The 8,625-nt window shown below is 33.5% G+C and overlaps 1 long non-coding RNA gene across 1 annotated transcript; it reads left to right on the top strand.

The window, feature by feature from the left end:
• The first annotated feature begins 1,134 nt into the window (after positions 1 to 1,134).
• LOC110706977 lies at positions 1,135 to 6,630 on the top strand. Its single transcript, XR_002508414.1, has 4 exons — positions 1,135 to 1,314; positions 2,908 to 2,984; positions 4,947 to 5,162; positions 6,205 to 6,630. It is a non-coding gene; the product is annotated as an uncharacterized LOC110706977 (long non-coding RNA).
• Positions 6,631 to 8,625: the final 1,995 nt, after the last annotated feature.

The following is an 8,625-nucleotide window of genomic DNA, read 5'->3' as shown; positions in this document are numbered from 1 at the left end:
GGGATGTGATCCATCATTATTACAATCATTTTGTAATGGTTTGAGGTCTCCTTCAAGACATGCTATACTCTTTGTGGAGTTGATTATGAAATTCCAATTTTATAACCTTGAGATGATCACTCTAGGTTCAAGAAAATATCACTCGATCTAATCTAGACGTTTGATATCTTGCCAATTTGATTTTATACTTCACCGAACTTTTGAGCAACTCAAGATAAAGTTTGTTCACATTTGATGAATATAGCCATATTCTTTCAAAATCTTGTGAAAATGTCGTTGAAGTAATGGAATCCTTTTTAGCTTTCGGAGTCAATTTTTTATACCAAGCACAATAGCTCCACTAGTGGAAAAATGTCTATTCGTAATGGACAAAAATAGACTATCTGTAACGGACAATGACCGTTACGTATGTGGCCGTTACGGATAACAATGTTATTCGTAACGGGCACTTACGATGCCCATTATGAATAACTACTTATTTGTAACGGGCACTTATAATGTCCGTTACGTATAAGTGCCCGTTACAAATAAGTAGTTATTCGTAACGGACACTTATAATGTCCGTTACGAATAAGTAGTTATTCCTAACGGGCACTTATATTGTCCATTACAAATAACTATGTATTCATAACGGACTATAAAATGCCCGTTACAAATAATATCTGACTAAGACAAAAAATTAGGGGCATTTGTAACTAGCACCTGGAATGCTATCCGTAACGGCCACATACGGATAGTTACAAATACCCCTATTCTACTTTCCATTCACTACTACAGTTTCCGTATTTTATGGACGCTTTTCTCTCGACGTTGTGGTACTAGCGTCAATGTATGGATTTATATTCCTCTTATTGTCGACGCTTTTTCAAGTCGAAGTCATTTTGGACACTAAAAAGCATCGACAAAGTCACATGACCCGCACGTGACTATTTTTGGTTGCCCGCGATTTCAATTTTTAAGGAAAAAAAAGCGGGGTTAGAAGAAATAAGTGCTAGGTCAGTCATCAGTGAATTGCGATTGCAAATTTGCTACATCCATCGTTCTCCACTCAAATTCTTCACCCAATTCGTTCTGGAAATTGTGGGAATTTTCTTCTTCAACATGTCAAATTCATCGATTTATAGAGGTAAAACTTCTTTCTTTTCCTTAATCTCTGGTTCGAATTTCATCTATGGTATAGTATAATGTTCGATTTCTCATGTTGTTTGTTTAATCTCTGGCTGAAATCGGAACATCTTTGCCCTTATACGGTTTTGAATTGAAGGAGAACAAGAATCGCGCGATACTTCGAAGAATTCATTGACGGTGCATCAAGTAATTTTCTGCACTTAATTAGATACAATTACTTAAACGTTTTTCAGTTCATAATTTGCGCTTTCAATTTCCAAATTTGTTGTTCCTCAATTTTTCCTTTTTTTTAATTAATAAAAATGGGTCGTGAGTATTCTGAAATTTATGGCGATTTTTATGGGTTTTTTGTTTGGATTTTCTGAATTTTTTCAGCCTAAGAGCAAGATTAGCCCTAGGTATTAAAGCTATACATGACATCAGCAAATCACTTTTAAATTGTCTTAAGACAAGACTTCACAAAATTTATGCATTTATGAAGCAATGTCTTAACAAATTCTTGAATGGAGTCTTGAAATTCAAGACCCAACTTAAGACTCATTTAATACTTTATACTGTATTTTTTTCTATATACGTATAATAAAGCACAACTTTTTTTTTGAAAAATATTATTGTTTAAAAATAATTTAGTTTAATTTTATTGAAAAAAAATGTAAAGTGTAAATTTAATTGTAATTGACTGTTGTATTTATTTTTTTTTAATAAAATTGTTTGTTGTATTTTTAATATAAATTATTCCATTATTTGCTATTTTTTGTTGTATTTATATTAATCTAAAGTATTCTATTATTTGCTATTATTTTCATCAACAAATTTAAATTATAAGAAAATGTAAATTTTATGGCTATGGTATTATGTATATATAATTCATGTAATTTCATTATTATTTATAATGTTGTTTCTAGTGGTTTGATATTTTTTTCAGCTATATAAGATATGTAACTTACTACACCATTGGAAATTGTACTATTAAAATATAATATATATAAAAAAGTGAAAATTACAATAATACGTATTTAAGAAATCTTAAATGAGTATGAGGAATAAAGATCTAAATTTAGTTTAATCTTAAGGAGTCTTAACATAATTATAAAATAATAAAAAGTTATTAAAATATGATGTGACATGGGAAAAAAATCTTAAGATAAGACAGGGCTAATCTTGCTCTAAGGTAAAGGTTTCATCAGTAATTGTTTAGTTTAGCTTAATTTCCCCTTTTAATTTTACCTAATTTTCAATAGATTCGCTATAACTCTGGGAACCGATTTAATAAAAATGTTTTGGGTTTTGTCAATTTCTCATTATTATATGCCTGTTCTGCCAATTTCGATTCTGTTCTGCTTAATTTTGTTGAAATTTCGTGGCTAAATCTATACTGCCTAATTCCTATACTTCCTAATTCCTACTGTATTTTTACCAATTTGATCTATACTGCCTAATTCCTACTGTATTTTTACCATTATAATACTTGCATTTATTTTTGCACCCATGGATTTCGAACACTACTCTCTGAAGTAAAGGCTGAACGTTGGTATTACACATGCAATTGAAAATTAATAATTCTTAAGTCTGTCTGAAAAATAAACTCAGAGTAACACAATAGATCTAGCCTAATATAGAGGGATAAATAGAACTTTTTTGGCCTATATGGTTGTCTTTGAGATGGAAAGAGTAGGGCAGTGTGTCTTATAGAAACCAAATCTAGAGGAGTGAAATTATTGAAATATATTAAAGTGAGCTATGTTGTGACCAAGCTTTTGTGTTTGTTTTGTCTTGCAGAGATCAAACGGTTCACCTTTACGTGGAATTGAGGAGAAGTTTTCATACGTAGTATTGAGACGAGGAAAAAGACCGCAGTGAGTATTTTATGCTCAAGCTTTACACTTGCAATTAAATTTAATTACGATATAGTGATATACTACTATAGTTATTTTTGCTCTACTCATTATAGATTTGTTTTTTAAGAAAACTTTGAAAAAGACGATTGGGTACAAGATAAAGTAGTCATTTTTATATGAAGCTTTGCTATTCTACGTTTTCCTATAACTTGCAAAGTGCATACCCAGTAACCATATCCATTTGAGGTGTCTGATATCTTGATCTGTGCCAAGACATCAGACACCTCAAATGGATATGGTTACTGGGTAACAATGGTCCTATATACCCTTGATCATATTGCCAAATTGTTGTTGTTTAGAAAATTTAGTTGCCTCTCGGTCAATCTTTTTGTCGATTGACTGATGTGTCTGTAAAGTTGACTCACCTTAAGGTTTAAGTTCTCTTGAACGACAAGTCTTTTCTAATATAACTAGGCCCCTGTGACACTGCTATGTTTTTCATTACTATTTGTAGGCTTTTTGTGCAATCAAATTGTTCAAATTGGGTTGGTTGTTGCTGTTAGTTACTACACACTTTGTGTCTGACCTGTAGCCATGAAGAGGTGCTATAATAGTGGAATGTATTGCAGACTGTTGTAAATCTTTTATTCACACAGTAAATGCATTAAAAATCAAGATAGGAAAAAGTCCAATCTGAGTTTTACATGTGGCTTTAAAATGGAGGATGTTATTTTGTTATGAAAATTTTAAACCCTAAACAAATGCTTTGATGCAGTTCCCTTATAATTACATCATAGCTTGCAATTCTTGGAAGCTTTCATTCCATTGGTCACATTAGTGGCCGATCTAGTAATGAAATTGAAATCTGTTGGGTAGGGTAGACCATATTATTGACAACATAGTGAATTAGGAAACCTAATTTATATGTTCTATACTGAGGTCTTTTACTTGCATTGTCATCAACATTCCAGGATTTCTAAGGACTTTTTCCTTGTGAATTAGACTGATGATTCTCTTTTTTCGAATACTTTATGCTTCTGATCCTTAACTGTATTTTGACTAAATGAACTAATTTGATTTTTTGACCAAATGAACTAAAAATACAAGAGAAAAGTTGTTAAGTGTCACAAAATGAGAATAAAAGCTAAGGGGATGGCGTTGATATAGAACCTAATGCCTCGTCAATCACCCATGATTCGAGACACAAAGAGTTGGCCAGTTTCATATCGAGGGATAAGGCTCAAAGCTGTCAGTCCAATACCGGGAAAACCATATTGTTTTTAAACACATAATAATACTTAAAGTTGTATGGCAGCTAATTAATGATAATGTTCCTATCCTCCTCAATAAATAAATATAGTATAAAATCATATTGTTTTTAAACACATAATAATACTTAATTATCCATAACGCCCAGCTTATTCTGTATTTCTGTTATTAAAAAGCCTTGAACGGCTGTAATGCGAAAGTGTAACCTCCTCTAGAAAAGAATTAGTAGCCTAGTAGGCATGGACTTACAATAGACCTCTCAGCAACCATATGATGTGGCAATCGCCTCAGTGCTCCATCAATATTGTTGCTTTCCTTGTATTGTTCCCGAATCTTTCTAGCAGCTTCCCTTTGTAAAATCTCAGTCAAGGAAGACTCAGGTTATTTACTATGTACTGTAAATGAAAGAAGTTCACAAGATAAGTCTAGTCAAATATAAAAAATTAATGCAAGGATATCTCCCTCCTTAGGATCAAGAATCATATTAATTGCAGCTCTTAGTCAAATATTTCATCTATTTTCTTTTCTAGATGGGTTAAAAGACATTAATAAGTGAAATTCAACCATGGACTCTTAGTTCTCCATCAGGATCCTTTCAACTAAAATGTGCTAACCAGTTGTGCAAACTATTTCTTTTCTGATAGAATTTTATGTATTAATTTTTTGTGTGTGCTCAGTGTTCTAACTTATTCTTGTATTATCTGATATCAGAGAGATCTCCAAAACGAGAAGCAAAAAAGTGTATATGCTAGTTCTGTTAATGAGAAGTTGCTGTATGAATGTTCAATTCTCCAAAAACGGCTTGAAGAATCAAGTGTAAACTTCCTGGTTGAAGAGGAAGACAAATTAGTTCTGGATACTTCACCATCAGATGCTATCGATCTTCTTACCACGTCTGATAATCGAATTGATCTTCTTCTGGCTGAGGTACAATGCCTTTTCATGTTTACTTCATTTTCCGTATTATCTTAATTAAGGTGATCGTTAACACCACCTTCCCTAGGGAACCATTGCTAATCTGGAAAAAATCATAAGCATGCATGGATTTGTTTAGCTTAGAGCAGTAGGATAAATTGTTGCTTTAATCGCTATTGGAAGAACCTATGGTGGTTGTGATATAATTTAAAGTCCCAAAATGCGTGTGCTGAGTTTTTTCCAAGTGATGATTATAATTTATTAGTGGATTGGAAGCCCTAGCACTTCAGAACAGATGAAAATTTATACATATACCCGGGTGCAAGATGCACTAAGGTTTTTTTTTTTTTTTGCTAATTTGATGATTCAAACCATCCTTTAATATAATCATCAAGTTAAGCAAAAGATACCTTGGGTGCACCGTGCTTTGTAAACCCTGGTGTATATAAGAACTTAACTAGTAAAATGAAAAGACCCTGTTCGCAAAAACAATCAAATTTTTCAGAAGTGGAATTTATTTCATGATTGTATAAACTAATGCAGTACGTGCTATTCCATATTTTGTATGGTTGTATATCCTCGTGTTATGTGCCAGTGAGCTAATATATGGATTCTCTACTATAAATCTGTAACCCTATACTTTTCCCTTTGCCTTCTATTGTCTCTACCTTCTAAGCCTTGCCTTCCCTGACTTTCGTGAGAAATAATGCAGAAGCACAGAAAAGCAGCAGAAATACCTGTAGACCAAAATAGTTAATGAATCCATGCTTTCCAAGGCATCAGCAGATGCTTTGATAGTGTCTTCAAAATCAACTGCCATACATTATCATGATTTATGCCAGTTTCAAAATGAGAATAAAAGCTAAGGATCAGAACTCTCAGAAGCGAGATTTATTAGTGGCTTGCTGAATGAGCTAGTCAAAGATTTATTTTGCCGTCCTTGTTTCTGTTATTGTTGGATATCATGTTATTCCAATTCTAATATGTTGCTATTTATTCATTGTTTTTATATCAATTTAGATATATTGATCTTTTTGCATAAATTATCTTGCAGTGTTATATATAGTACAAGATGACTTATCGAAGCAAGAGAGCAAGGGAAATACTTGCTGCCACAGCTAAGTCACAAGATCCAAAATCATCACAGTCACCAAATACAACTGCATCTAAGTTTCATGATCCACTATCATATGTAAGTGAATTTGCTTCCAAACCAACCAAAAAACAAGTTGTTCAGTCACCACTAGTTGAGGTTCTTAAGAATGATAAGTGGGGGCCATTTTTTCCACTTTATACAACTACAAAATGCACACAACCACACCTAGCAAACTAGGATCTATTTAGAAAAAACCTCCACCTATTGTACCACATTCAAATAAACTCAACTCCCTTAACAACCCTTTAGCTTCCTCTCCTACTTCTCACCCACCACTTCAGCATCCTCAACCTGGGAAGGGAGGTTCTTAGAACCTTGGTACTAGTGCTGTTGAAAACTTTGGCATCAACTCCTATTTCTCACCAACCACTTCAGCATCCTCAACCTGGAAGGGAGGTTCTCAGAACCTTGGTACTAGTGCTGTGAAAAACTTCGGCAGCAACTCCTATTTCTCACCAACCACTTCAGCATCCTCAACCTGGGAAGGGAGGTTCTAAGAAAACTTCAGCAGCAACTCCACAGTTTAATCAAACACATCAAAAAAGTGATGAAACTTCCAATGATATCTCGAAAAAAAACTAAGTCTCTACAACCAAAGTCACTTGCCGATTGGCCTGTAGACATAGATTTTTGATGATAAAGGAGGAGGTTTTGACCATAGGTAATCTTTTTACCTTAATTATTTTTTTTTACTTTATCATTGAGATTCTGTGTGTGGTTACATAAAATAGATGAGTATTAGTTGCATGGTGTTAGTTAAAAGCAAAATTAGTTCTTCAAGAGCCCTAAATCATGTTTTTCAATTAGTAAACTAATGGTTTTTTATTTTATTGTTTTTGTAGACGCCAATGGTAATACTACATTGGTGAGTGGTATAATTCTGCCAATTGACGTTTGGAGCAATAGTGACCTCAAGTACTATGTTGAATTCAATGATCTATGCCAACCGATTAGGAAAGGTGGACATATATTGGTTATATTCATTGGTATGATTGCAAAGATGGAGACTCATTGTCCACTTGGAGAAAAAAAATTGGCATGCAATCGACAACCATATAAAAGGAAGGATAGTTACGGATATGAGAGTAAGTACATTGAACACTAGCTTTGCATAAAATATTCTGATCAATTATTAGCTTTTTTCAAGTAAGACCAGTTACAAGTTACTTACAAATTTCATAATGTCTTAATAATTAGGACCACTTTGTGATTCCTAATGGTGTGGAATATGACAACCAAGCTCTCAAGCGTGCCAATAAATTCTGAAGACAGTTCAGATTCTCTTTTGAAAAAAAGAGCATTACAAGCCATATGAGAAAACAGTGGAAGAGATGTGTAATCAGGAACCACCGCATGGAATAAGCAGGAACAATTGGGTAAAGTTTGGTGAAGTACTGGGATTCAGAGAAAGCGAAAGTAAACAAAATATTCACTACCACTAATATATTAAGTTTTAATTAGTCTTGGTTGAATTATTTGACAAATACTAATTGGTTGAATATGAGTGCAGAATTTGTCTATAGCTGGAAAAAAGCACGAGCCTTCGTAAATCAGCTTCACAGATCTAGCTCTTATAGCTTTGGCAAACCAACAAGCTGATTATGTATGGATTAGTTATATATGTGGCCTTTTATTTAACTTAAAAGAGTGTTAGTCTCAAAAAAATATAAAATCAAAATAAATAACAATATAGATTTGTAGCATAAATAAGCTAATAAAGTACATATTAAATGAATATAATTCTTTCTCTTATTCATATACATTGTGTTATTTATGATGCATTCTCATTGACATTGTCGATTTCTCTTACAATGCTCTTTTTGTCATTATTGTTAATAGGAAGATGAACATGGAGAAAAAATGAGCTTATTATCTCTTTGGATAAAAGCTCATACGGGTAAGGACGGAAGCTTTCTTCCCGACACCGTCACTGCATATTTTGTGTATGATTCCTGACATAGTCACTGTAGAAATTATGAATTAATAAAGTTCAAGTCATTGCTCTTGTTGTTGGTTATGCTAGATGGTCTGCTAAATGTGTGGCTCTGTTTTAATCCCCGTGTTCATTACTTAAACTTGGTACAGGATGATGTAAACGCTAAGGTTGAAGAGTTGAGGATGTTGTATCCTAAAAAAGACACAACAAGAGCTCGAAGATGAAGCTTTTCACTATACCATGTAGGGGTGATAATGAGACTGAGCTATTCGTGAACTGTTCGAACTCGATTCGGTCAAAGCTCGGTTCGACGAGGCTCGACTCGAGTTCGAGTTCGGCTCGAAACCTTAACAAACTGAGCCGAGCAAGTTAAAGCTCGGCTC

The sequence above is a fragment of the Chenopodium quinoa genome, unplaced genomic scaffold, assembly GCF_001683475.1.
Source record: "Chenopodium quinoa cultivar QQ74 unplaced genomic scaffold, ASM168347v1, whole genome shotgun sequence".
Taxonomy (NCBI): domain Eukaryota; kingdom Viridiplantae; phylum Streptophyta; class Magnoliopsida; order Caryophyllales; family Amaranthaceae; genus Chenopodium; species Chenopodium quinoa.
This window is presented reverse-complemented; position numbering and strand designations above follow the sequence as displayed.